Genomic DNA, 13,142 nt, shown 5'->3' on the forward strand with positions numbered 1-13,142 from the left:
ATTTGCAGGACTCTACTGAGAATCAGCCTTGCTCAGATTGAGCCACCCAGCAGGGAAAATAATTTCTGGGCATATTCCAGTTTCATGTTAATTTGCTAGGAATGAAATCACAGAAACTGTAATCACACATATTTCCCCTCTTCTTTGCTAAGCAGAAAAGGACATTTGTGCTTTTCTGTCTGTGTGGATTTGAAGAACACTGCAATCCAGGAAAAAGGGAGGTTTACATCCCTTCTCTTTTGACATGTGTGACTAGACACAGAGGAAAAGATTTATGCAGGGAAAACCATGAAGGTCTGAAATTGTTCTGTTATCTATTTTACATGACAAATAAAGTTTTGCTTAACTTTAAGACACTGCTATACTAAAAAATAGAAATACTTTACATATTTTATTTTTGGATATAATTGAAATGATAAACCATTTACTTTAATCATGAAGACTTACAAATGTCAGCAAGAACTGAAGATGTGCAACAAGTTTATGTGATATATAAAAAATTTCCATTTGCCTATCAACATATCTAGAAGAAATAATTTTGCAGCTGTGACTTTATTCCATCATTATTTGTCTACTGTAACTCTGGGGACGCAGAGTTGAGGGCTATTTTAACATGAGCATTTTTACTTTGAGCTCAAGAATGGAACAGTAGGGCTTCGTGGAAGTGTTTAATACTGCACAGAGTCAGTAGGCAGTTGTGTTTGATAGCCAGTCAGTCTGAACATCCCTCAGAGAGTGATAGGGTCACAGGACAGGTATCTGAAACAATTGTCTGAAAAAGTGCCTACTTATCCTCTAAGTATTATTAAGCTTTAAATTTACATCAAAGGTAATTACAATTTTTTATCCAAATCTCCTTACTGAATATTGTGATTTTTCTTTCCATTTGATGATGTGGGATACAATGTACTGGTAATGCAGTTCTGAAACAGATTTAGTGAATCACAATTCTTATTTGATGACCAGAATGCTAGAAAATTGCTCATTGTCCTCATAAAGGAGCTGGCAAGCCTGTTAAATGTTTCTCCATATTTTTTTTTTTCTTTTTCAGATGACTGTAAATTGAAATGAAATAAATGTACAAATATCCACAAATTTTGCATTAAAATACAATATTTAGAACATAGTTAATCTCACATATTTTATGCTACTTCAGGATATACACAATGTATGTAAGTATATCTTATACAATAGCACTATAATTATAATTGTAAATATCCTTATTGAAGGATTGGCTGGATAAAGATAGATTTGACAATGAACTGACATTAAACACACAAAAATTTACAATATGATAAGCTGTCATAATGCAGTAGTGAAGTACACTGCTGTAAATCTTTGGCTACACAAAAAGTAGAAAGGCATAGACACATGTTTAGTGTGAAAAGGTAGGTGTGAGCAAAATCTTGAATGCTTCCTATTTTTACCTCACAGCATTGCCCAGTTATTGAAACAATAGCTGGCCAATATCACATCTAGACCTTTATTAAGAAAATCAAGGAGCTTGATGATTCAGATAAGCTGCTTTAAAAATTTGTAGTGCGTAATGTTGAATGAAATATCACCATCAGATCCCTTTTCATTTTTTATATATGTCATCAAATGGGCCTTAAAAAACAGCATAGTGACTCTGTTCATATCTTTTATGCCAGTTTCTGTGGTGGTTGTGGTGGTTAATGATATACTCTAGAGAATACCAGTTGAACTTCTGTTGAGATTTATCACACTGCCTTCTAGTAGTCATATACTTGAAAATAATTCAGCCTTTCTACCACAGCACAACAGCTACATCTTAAAATATGCTGCCTATCATTTTATTATATTTTCTGACACTACCTCCAAGGCATACAAGCCCTCTAAAAAAGAAGCAGATAAGATGAAAAACACAGGATAAGAATACAATCACCTAAAATGATCTGCTCTTATCCTTTATGTAAAAATGTCTTGGAACATACGTTCTAAGAGTTAGGTAGGAAAATCTAGAGATTCAGTCACTGCTTTGGCATTTATTGCTAATACTATTTTTTACTCTATGTATTCTCCCCTGTCTGTACTCACAACACTCTGGTATAATAATGTACATCTGAAGTATCATCTGTTACTGCACTGTGTTGTAAAATTTACTTTTTTACTTCTGTACTAACATTATATCTTTTGGGTCATGCAACACTAAACTTTTCTCCAAATGCTGAATAACTAGGAAAAGACTTTAAGAGATTAAATTCTTTGTCATCAAATGTTTGGTAAATCTTGTAGAGAAGAAATTTAGTGAACATTCTCTACAGTCACCTGCAACAAGTGTTCTGCTTCTTAGAATCCCCTTAAAAGTTATTATGTAAACTTGTGAAGAAATGGCCATGGAGAAAACAGTATGGACATCATTTGTACCTCTGTACATATATCTAATTAAAAAGGGCTGATAGAGTAACAAAGGGCATCCTGTGGCTCTTTTCATCATTAAATTACTCCACTGTCGTCATCAGGACTCTATGCCATCTTCTTGCACTCTAGATAAAGGGATCACAAGGAAAATATGTGAACTAAACATAAAATCTTAGTGGAGAGAAGCAACACTCAAAATAAGGAAGACATTTATAGATGTAAAACTCAGAGGTAATCTTTGTTTCAGTGGATTCAGTGGATAGTCTCATAGTTGTAGATTTTTTCCAAGATCTTAAGGCAGGATCCTACTTTTGAAATTCTGAGGTACTTTAAGATACTGAAACCATTTGAATTTTTCCAAATTTAGATTATTTAGTACCTTTTTATATTCAGATCTCTCCACAGCCTTTACTAATCAAGTAACAGTTGTAGCTGTGAATGAAAATTTCCATTTTTTCCCCTTCTAATCTTCTGTTTTTGCCATTTTCTTACTCTAATGTACTCTTTACCATTTTCAGCCTTTTAAATACATTCCCAAGAAAATGTGCTCAGAAAGAATTTGAAAAATGTGAACAGTTCTTAAATTTGTCTATGATTGTAACCTGTCCAAAATATTGCAGAAGAAAAATGATCTTAGAAGAGTTCCTGTATATACATCTTGCTCCAATTATTGGAGGAGCTGGTTGGACATAGATATTACCTGAGGAAGACTAAGCAGCAAAAGAGGCCAAATGCTGCGCAATTGATTTACTACAAATTCTAAGCAGATAGGGAATGAGAAGGTGATGGGGAAGTTAGTGATAGCAAAGAGAGAAATTCTAGCAAGTGGTTTACAAAGCGGGGATAGTCACCACCAGTTCAGCAATGTAACACTGGTCTGTAGGGAGGCAGCAAATTGATCAGCAACATCTTGTTGACCCTCACATCTGCGGTTTGGCAGTTTTTTGTTTGTTCTTCAGGGGCAACAGTGTGTCCTTCCATTGGGTAATCGGCAGCTGATCATGCAATTGTCACGAGGTGTTAGGTATGAGCATTTAGGTATGCACATGGACTGCATGGTGGTCTTCTCTGCTGAGATGACTCCCATAAGTCAGAATCACAGAATCACAGAATCACAGAATGGTAGGGGTTGGAAGGGACCTCCAGAGGTCATCAAGTCCAACCCCCTTGCCAAAGCAGGTTCCTTACACCAGGTCGCACAAGTAGGTGTCCAGGTGGGTCTTAAATATCTCCAGAGAAGAAGACTCCACCACCTCCCTGGGCAGCCTGTTCCAGTGCTCCGTCACCCTCACCGTAAAGTTCTTGTGCACATTTGTGCAAAACTTCCTATGCTACAGTTTCTGGCCGTTTTCCCTTTGTCCTGTCTCCACACACTGATGAAAAGAATCTGGCCTTGCCACTCGGCTCCCCACAGCTCAGATATTTATAGACCTGGATCAGGTCCCCTCTCAGTCTTCTTTTCTCAAGGCTGAACAGACCCAGTTCACTCAGCCTTTCCTCATAGGGGAGATGCTTCAGGCCCTTCACCATTTTTGTGGCCCTCCGCTGGACTCCTTCCAAGAGATCCCTGTCTTTTTTGTACTGGGGAGTCCAGAACTGGACACAGTACTCCAGATGAGGCCCTACCAGGGCAGAGTAGAGGGGGAGGATCACCTCCGTTGGTCTGCTGGCCGCACACCCCAGAATGCCATTGTCGGTTTTGGCCACAAGGGCACACTGCTGACTCATAGCCCACCTGTCATCCACCAGGACATGCAGGTCCCTCTCTGCAGATCTCCTCTCCAGCAGGTCATCCCCCAACCTGTACTGGTGCATGCAATTATTCCTCCCTAAATGCAAGACTCTACGCTTGCTTTTGTTAAACCTCATCTGGTTTCTTACTGCCCAGCTTGAATGCTGAAAACAAGCAACAGCCGAAAACGATTTCTCCTGGTCAGCGAGACACATCCATTTCTCTAACTACTGTGCTCATGTTAATCATTAACCACAAAAGCCTCTCAAGCAGATTATATCTTGGATGGGTGCTACTGAATAAGCTTTGAGACAAAAAACTTTTCAGCTTCTCGCAACATGTAAGACTAATTCCAACCGTATTCCCAGACTGTGAAGATAAAGACACCAACCATTTAAAATTATAACAAAGGTGTATTGATTATCCAGACAATACATTTCATGTGAAAAATTCTGATTAAAATGTGAAATTGCACAATTTGAATAAAGACAGATATTTTATGAATATTTCTAGCCCCATGCTTCTGTTACTTTCAGAAACTAATACCATCATATATTTGTAAAGTGGGTGACAAGTTAATTAACAGTCTGTAGAAATGACTAATTTAATCAACATTAAGGACTTATTTTTCCCTTGTAAATACTGTTATGAATGTGAAATTTATTGATAGTCGAGGAAGAATGCAGTGAATTATTGCATGCCATGCTGAAAAATGGCCAATTAAAGAACTTTCCAATTGAAATGGAATTAGAAGACTTGCTACACTGAAAACAGATTTAAATATCAATGATCTGAAATGTAACTTTATTGAATGAATTCACTGGTAACTAGACATTAAAAAAACAAACAAACAAACAAACAAACAAACAAAAAAAACCTGAAATTCAGAAATCCAGAGGCAAGTATGAAAATATTTTACCCTGTACTTTATGCCATATCACAGGTCTGGAACTTCTTACGTGTAAGCACAATTGAAAACTTTTCTTCTACTATAAAGGTAAAGAAAAACTATGGATTGAAGTCGGCCAAATGTATATGTACATCACGGTTTGGTCTTTCTATAGTCTCTGAATATAAAGGACAAAAGAGATCAGAGAGTCACTTAAGTAGCAAGTCTCCACTGGTGCATTTTTTTCTAGATCAGATTTTCAGAGGAGGTGTAAACAGGTATACAAAAAATATAATTGATCAATTTAATACCCTTGTTAAATAAAAAAATGAAATTCCACTTATAAGATTTGAAACTGTGTGATCTTTGGCTAAGACCAGCATTTTTTCTGAGGACTTCACTTACCGTGCATATCCTTGTTGCCTATAGTTTTTATTTGTTTTCACAGTCAGATAGAAAGCAAGTTTTTCCCTTAAGATGAGTTGTCAAATTGATGTGTATGTTGAAGGCTGTATTTTTACCTTCAATATATATTATCAAAACAACATTTTGAAACAACACATTTATAGATTTAACAAAAAAGTCATGATTAAAGAGCAGCACTGCATTTTTTGTCAGGGGCATGGCAGACAGACAGTTTTGCAAAGCAGAGTAACACGACCAAAAGCATTAATAGGGGTAGAGTAGTGGTAAGTCTTGAAAAGATTTTTGTCTTGAGGCAGAGTGTGGCAGACAAACACGTGAGGTTAACAAATCAGTCTGGAAAACAGGAGGTCAGAAATCATATCACCCCTGAACTTCCATTCACAAAAAGATAAGATTGATTAAAAAAGAATAACAAAAATTAATATTTCTTCTCATGTTGCTAAAATTTCCTCTGTCAGTTTGCATGATAAATTCATAAAATCATAAATCATAGAGCAGCTGCATGGGAACTGCTGAATCACGGCCTGAGCCTCTGATTGACCACCTGAGGCAAGCAATGAGTCAGCCATGGGAGCACAGGTGAATGTAATTCACTCCTTGTGGAGAACAATGTGAGCCTACAACATTGGTAAGTATTTTCTATTTATTATCTTCCTGTTGCAATAATCTTACTGAGCCTAACTTTTCTGTGTATTTCTTAATTATAACATCTGAATATTCACTGATTATACAGTGGCTTAGATTGGAAGGGGCTTTATATATCATCTAATTCCAATCCCTCTTACATGTGCAGTGTTGTTACCCAATAGATTAGGCTGACCAGGACCACCTCGAGTCTGGCCTTGACCATCTCCAGGGATGGGTCATCCACAGCTTCCCTTGGCAGCCTATGCCTGGGCATCACCATCCTCTGAGTAAAAACTGTTTAGATTTATTTCAGACAGTCCAAAAGCAGATGTCTAATCTAAACATCAATCTCAGTTCTGCATATTAAAATGGAAATAGCAGTGTGTGCTAGGGGACAGAAAGTATTTCTCACTTCCTACATAATTCTGTCTCTTGACAAAATAAGTTTGCTGATGAGCCAGATCTTGAGTGTGAAGGAGAAACAAAGAGTAGAGTTTAAATGAGATGACTACAGTCATTAGGTATTGACTCAAATGTTTTAATAAATTTAAAGTTCCTGATCCAGCTTAATGGTACAAGCATCTTTCAGGCATCAGTTCAATACAACCTATATGAGCACACTCTTAACCCATAATACTAATATACATAATACTATGTTAACACCTTCAGGCACCTCTCTTGGATTTATTTTCAGTGTATTAACAGAAGTAATTGGAGAGGGAGATTAACAGACAGATAACCAGAATTCTGTCTGGAATGAATCTGGAGTAGCATATGTAAGAAAGAATTATTAAGCTACCCTTATCTTTATTTTCTACATAATTTTCTAAAACATAAATAGTTGTATTCAAACTTATTTTTATTTTCCTGCTGTTACTTCTGTAATGCATTTTATTCAGAATTTACACTGGTTGATTCCCTATTGTACTGTAATATGTTGTATGTATATTTTCTCTATTAAGAAAAAATAATTAAAGTTTTAGCTATGTTTTGAGAAAAAATAATGCTTTTATATATATATAGACTACATACACCTTAATTATCTTCTGTATTTGTACACCAGTTAACCACATGCAACTACCCCAGACAAAGTCTCTTTCAATTTATATCCGAATCTTCCCATCTGTTTTTTGTTTGTTTGTTTGTTTGTTTGTTTCTTTGGGGGGTTTTTTTTGGTCATATATATGACAGCATTTATTTGCAACTGCTACATTTCCTTTCTGTGTAGAAGCTGGATGTTCATTTTCTAAAATCTTGTTACTATAAATAATCATCCATTGTACTCACTTAAAAATACATCTACAATTTTTAAATACACATGACTTTTCGAAACTACGAATCAGATAGAGAATCAGAATTTATAAGATGATGCTGTTGAATATCTGAAATCCAGGAGGCTGCCAGGACAGGTATGGACAATGACAGACTCAAGGAAAACTATAGAAACTACACTGACACATCTATTCTGCATTGTTCAGCTCTATTATATTGGAAAAGCCAAGTCTTTCTTTCAAATACACTAGTAAAAACTTCCTTTGGTCCTCTTCTGTGAGCAGAACAGATGCTAATTACAATGTGTTTGAAAGCTTCAGGTAAATTTGTCCAAGAAGGTAGAGAGAAAATGCAATCATGGACTAGAAGGAAGCTCTTCTGAGCTTGTCTTTTTTGACATCTTTCTTCTCTGATTACTAGTATCAATGTCTATGGGAACTTGAGCTCACTAAATAGTGACTCAACTATTAGAAAGAGTTTTTTAAAAACAAAGAATGAAGACTAAAACTGCTTATAATTTAAGGACATCTTTTTAAAAACTGGTGTTTCCTTGTATGAGAATATTTTACTAAATGATCAGAAAAATTGGCAAAATGACTACAGACACAGTTCAGAACTCCAGAAATGAAATTTTCTGCTCAGTGAGTTAGTTACTATTTATTTTCTCATGTGTTTTAAGGGAGAATGAAAAAAGTGGGACTCGGAAATAAGATTGCAGTTGTGCTCCTGTGTGTGAATACATGGACCTGGAACATCTCGCACTATGCAATACATGAAAGATATTTCCATGTACAGTTTCCCTTGTCATCATACAGATAATCCTTCCACCAAATGTCATCAGCAGTGTATGTCCAAATGAATAACTTCTCACTTTCAACTTACACTTTCTCAATTCATGTATAGATAAGTTTTATCTCTGTGTTTGTAATAGTGTTCACACATATATAGTAGTAAATCTTCCTTAATTCTTTATTTTCAAACAATATGAACTGATAAGTTTTATTAAAATGATGCAGCTTCAGAGTCTTTGATCTATCATTTGATCTAAAACAGTAATATATTGATCCTTCAGTAGAAAGCATTTGGAGAGATTAATAGCATTGACACGGGAAACTCTCATCATATTACAGAATACATACTACATTCAAATCCAAAGTTTTGACATCAAAAAAGACAAGGATCATAACATAATACATAGGTCACTCCAAAAGTAATACCCCATATTTATTTCCATGGAAACTACAACATCTACAAAGAGCACAATAAAACTAATTAATAGAGAAAATTCTCAGCAACGGAACATGATTTTTCAACACACTCACCACCATTAGCTGTGCATTTTCACCAACAATGAACAGGAACCCGAATGCTGCAATCATAATAATTTGCAACAACAGGAGTGATTCATTGTTGCCATTGCCGTTACTGAAATTCATCATCCACAGCCTCACGCACGCGCTCATATCCATTGTTTGGTCTCCATAAACTTTCAGCAAGAGTTGATGAATGTCAATGGAAAAAAATTTTGCTGCGTGGAGAAATTCAGTTACACACCTTCCCTTGATATCCACTTCCATGTTAGGCAACAGTTTGTCAGACTGCCTCTCTGCTGCCATCTGTTGGACAGCAACAGAATTTAATGGAGGATAGGTGGAAAGTTCAGTCTCTACTGCTGTGCCACCAACAGTGCCTCTGAAGTTGTAGACCATCATAACGTAATAGGAGGCATTACTTCTGAGCGGCCCTCAAATGCCTTAGTCCCTCTGCTAAGATCCACAAGATTTCCTATCTCCCGAGACCTGTGTACTTATCTTCAGGGTTGTCTCGCTCTAATTTGTAGGAGGGAGAGGAGGTTCTTTTATTATCTATATACCTGGCGTGAGATTAAGAAACAACGGTTCAAATGTTGGTCTGACCAGTTTATTACAAATCTTAATCAGAGAAATGGGGAAGGGCAGGACGGACACTATTATGAATTAGGGTAATGGGGGAGGGAAGGAGGGTGATAGAAAAGATAGAAAAGAAGAAGTTAGGAGTCTTTATAGGAAGCAAGAGGGACATAGTCACCACCATGGATCCAGCGAGGTTCGTAGTTCCGTCTTTGATCCTCAGTAGTGGTGGGTCGTCAGGCAGAGTTGTTCTATTGACGACGACAATGACCATGGCGATGATGGCCCATTTTCAATGCTTTCAAAGTGGTTGAGTCAGCTCTCCTTTGCGAGGCAGCTTCTGGCTCTGGGATCTCAGCAGAAACTCCTTTGTTCCCATCTTCCGGGCCTTGCCAGCAGATAAGAGGGAGCAGGGATGCCCATCTGCATCCTTTTTCTCACAGAACACGATGGTATCATTCCCCAGTTTTCCCATACCTAGCTGGAGCGGTTTAGTCGCAGGCCAGATCTTCCGCCAGTAAACACTCCTGAGCACTCCTGCTCTTCTACAGAGCAAGCAGCTCTGGAGGAAGGGGCTTTCAAATGTTCCCAAAGAGATATCTATTGTCACACAGTTAGCACCCATCACTTGCCTCCTTAACAAATCATTCAGAGTCTTATCACAAAAAATACCTCAGGAAGCAAGCTTTGAGCCAAAAAACAAAGAAGGATTCTCACAAGGGTGTTCTCATCTTCTACACAGCACAGGAGGAAACATTCTAAAAAACAACAACAAAACATCCCAAAACTCAAATAAACAAATTAGAAACAATTTGTGCATTAACTTTTCCTGAAACAAGTTGAGGAACTCAACAGCTCCCTGTTATCTCTTGGAAAGAGCAGGCCCTCATATTTTCTCACTGTTACGTTCAGCTCTTCTTCGGAGGAGTGGAATTTGTGCTAACAATGTGACAGAAAAAAAAGCTGCAAGGCTGGTCACATTCTCACTGGATGTCTGAGAAAGAATGTATCAACACATGATCACTCTCAAAGTTGCTAGTTCAGGAGTATTTTTAGTAAACTAGCCTAAATGATTTTAGAATCAGAATTTCAGAGTATTTTAATTTCATTTAGAAAACTACTCTATCTTGTTTTTCTGCTTCTATGATTAGTCTCTGAATTTTTCTCCTGAATATTCAGACTATCAGAGTATGAAGAAACACTCAAATATTGCAGTAAATACATATTTAAGAAACATGTTGGTGTTTCCTCAGGAAAAATTCTTCACAGTGTTGTACCTTCTCAGTACATGGCAAAAAGACAGCAGCCAATATTGCTTGTGTTATTTGAACCAGTATTATCATTCATCCAGGCTGCTTCACACAACAGATCTTTGTTTGTTTGTTTGTTTGATAATTTTATGCATCTTCATTTAATGTCCTTACATTTTTCATTCTAAATTTTCTTTTTCACCTCTAGGAATGTTTAATGTTTATAATTTGCTAACATGACGGTTTTCAAGTCTTGTAGAATTTATCAAAGAATAAAAAAATTACCATGCTAGTTACGTACAAAGTTTTGCATGCATTTCTGTGTTATTTGCTTGGCTTTTTTGTTTGTTTGTTGTTTTTGTTGTTTTTTGTTTGTTTGTTTGTTTGTTTCCAGCAGATTTACTTCATCATGGTTAGTAATGTGATAACAACGAATGTTGCATAACAACAAATGGAAATATGCTGATTTGGATCATAAATTTTGCAACTATTACTAATGCGTGGCAGCTTCTTTGTGTAGACACTGCCCCATCTCATACAAAATAGGCAACACAGCTATATTAAAAGCTGTACACTTACATAAATTCACAAATCGTGTGACAAAGCGTTTCAGAAAATGCAGTGGCATGACTTTATAATAATCTGTTAGACTTAACCAATTAGGAAAACATTATTTTTGTGTGAATATTTTCCCCTTCTACTATTAATCCAGATGGAGTTTTGTCTCAAGCTATATTGCAGCTGTTTTACCCAATGTTTGGACATTGACTAAAAGATGAAACTGAATAATCCATACATGATAGTAAAATAATGTATTGTGATGCTCAAGTATGTCATTTACATATATATTCTGGTACAGCTTGTGCTTAGTTCTAGATGGTTTAACATTAAAATATCTTTTATATATATTCAGAAGCAAACTTCTGTCCACAGAAGCTCTCTAAATCTGCTTGAAGTTTTGCAGGATACGCTTCAGCAGCTAATCTACAAGATGAAGTCAAAAGAATTTGAATAGATTTCTCTGCATTTTACTGTTACAACTCTATATGCCCCAGATAAAATGAATTCTGATGTTGTGTGGACACAATTTCATTCACTAACTTTTCAACTTTTCTTTCTACTAACATTTTTATCTTGGTAAAGTTGGAAGTACTCCATCTAGATGGGCCAAGTCACATGGATGTATTCTGAATTTATTAGAACACTATAGGATTTGAACACAGATTTTAATATCAGTTTTGGTGTTTTAATTACATTTAAAATAACTTTAATTTTTTATTACTAACATATAAAAGAAAGTTTTCCAATAGTAGTTATGATAGTAGAAAAATTTGTTTTTAGTCATATGATATTTGTCAAGTTCCAGCTTTTATGCCATATTATTCAAATATAGGGGCTTCTGAATGAATGAATGTAGATTTCTATGAAGCAGTGTCCAGCAGGAACCAAAAATATTTTAACTAACTGTTATCTTCTAAGTAGTGAGAACTTTTAGTCTTCTCTGTAGAAGTTCATCTCATGCACATCTTTCACATTGTCTTACATTTCTTTTTATGCTGAATGACAGATAAGAAAATTCTCATTTAGTATATTTATCATATTTATTAACATATTTATCCCTACCTTGATCTTTAATTAAATTGCTTAACTAAAATGCCTGCAACTCGTAACAAGCATTCTTGAAAACCAAAACATTGCTCTGCCCTCCTATTTCGTATTTTTCATACTGCCAGTAATGTGTTCCTCACCTCTTTTTTTTTCTGCAGTGAATCAAACCTTTGGAATGAATTGAATGAAACATGTGACAGTATGAGCTATCACTGTATGGTTAGCATTTCTCTGGTAAATGCAATAGTACCTATTTTGTTTCAAATCAAAATTCAGTGTTATATGTGCTTCTGATTACTATTTTTCAAAGAACCTATTGTTAGTTTCATTTTATCGTCATATGTTAGGCCATGCCACATTTGGTAAGAATGAGAGGTAATGATAATTGTAGTCTACAAGATGACTATTCTTCAGTAAATTTCTTTACTTACCTTTTCTTTTCCACAAGAATTACATAATTTTGTATTTCTCACAAGAACAACAAAAAGATGTCACCTTAGTGATCTTTCCAGCACTGCTTTGATAAGCCATTACAATAATGTAATCATTTGAAATATTATTATTTAGATTCTTTTTGGTCAAAAGAAGTGCACCAAGATGTGACAGCACCTGATATCCTAGATACTTGATTGCTCCTTATAAATTTTATTATAGCAGCATCGCTACAGTAAAAGTTGTGTCAGCATTTTCATTATGATGCCAGTCTTCCAGGAGTGATAACTCAGCTGTAAAATTTGCTATAAGCTTAGGCTTGGAATGCAAGGTTACAGCAGTTTTTCTAAATGGTAAAAAAAAAAGTTTTTGTAAGTGGTCAAAACATTTGACAAAGAAAATAAAAGTGATACAGATGTTTATATTTGCTTACAGTGAATGAGAATATGCCAATAAAAATTAAAAGTGATCTACAAGGGTTGCTCTGAAAGTAATGCCTCCGGTTTTAATAGGATGTCCCAGAACTTCAGAGATGGATGTTGATAGTAGAGGTTGAACCTTTCCACCAATGTTCAATTACAATTTGTTGCCAAGTGACAGATGGCCAGAGAGGTAATCTGATAGAAAGGCATCTG

The sequence above is a fragment of the Tympanuchus pallidicinctus genome, unplaced genomic scaffold (genome assembly GCF_026119805.1).
Source record: "Tympanuchus pallidicinctus isolate F22 unplaced genomic scaffold, pur_lepc_1.0 scaffold8, whole genome shotgun sequence".
Classification (NCBI taxonomy): domain Eukaryota; kingdom Metazoa; phylum Chordata; class Aves; order Galliformes; family Phasianidae; genus Tympanuchus; species Tympanuchus pallidicinctus.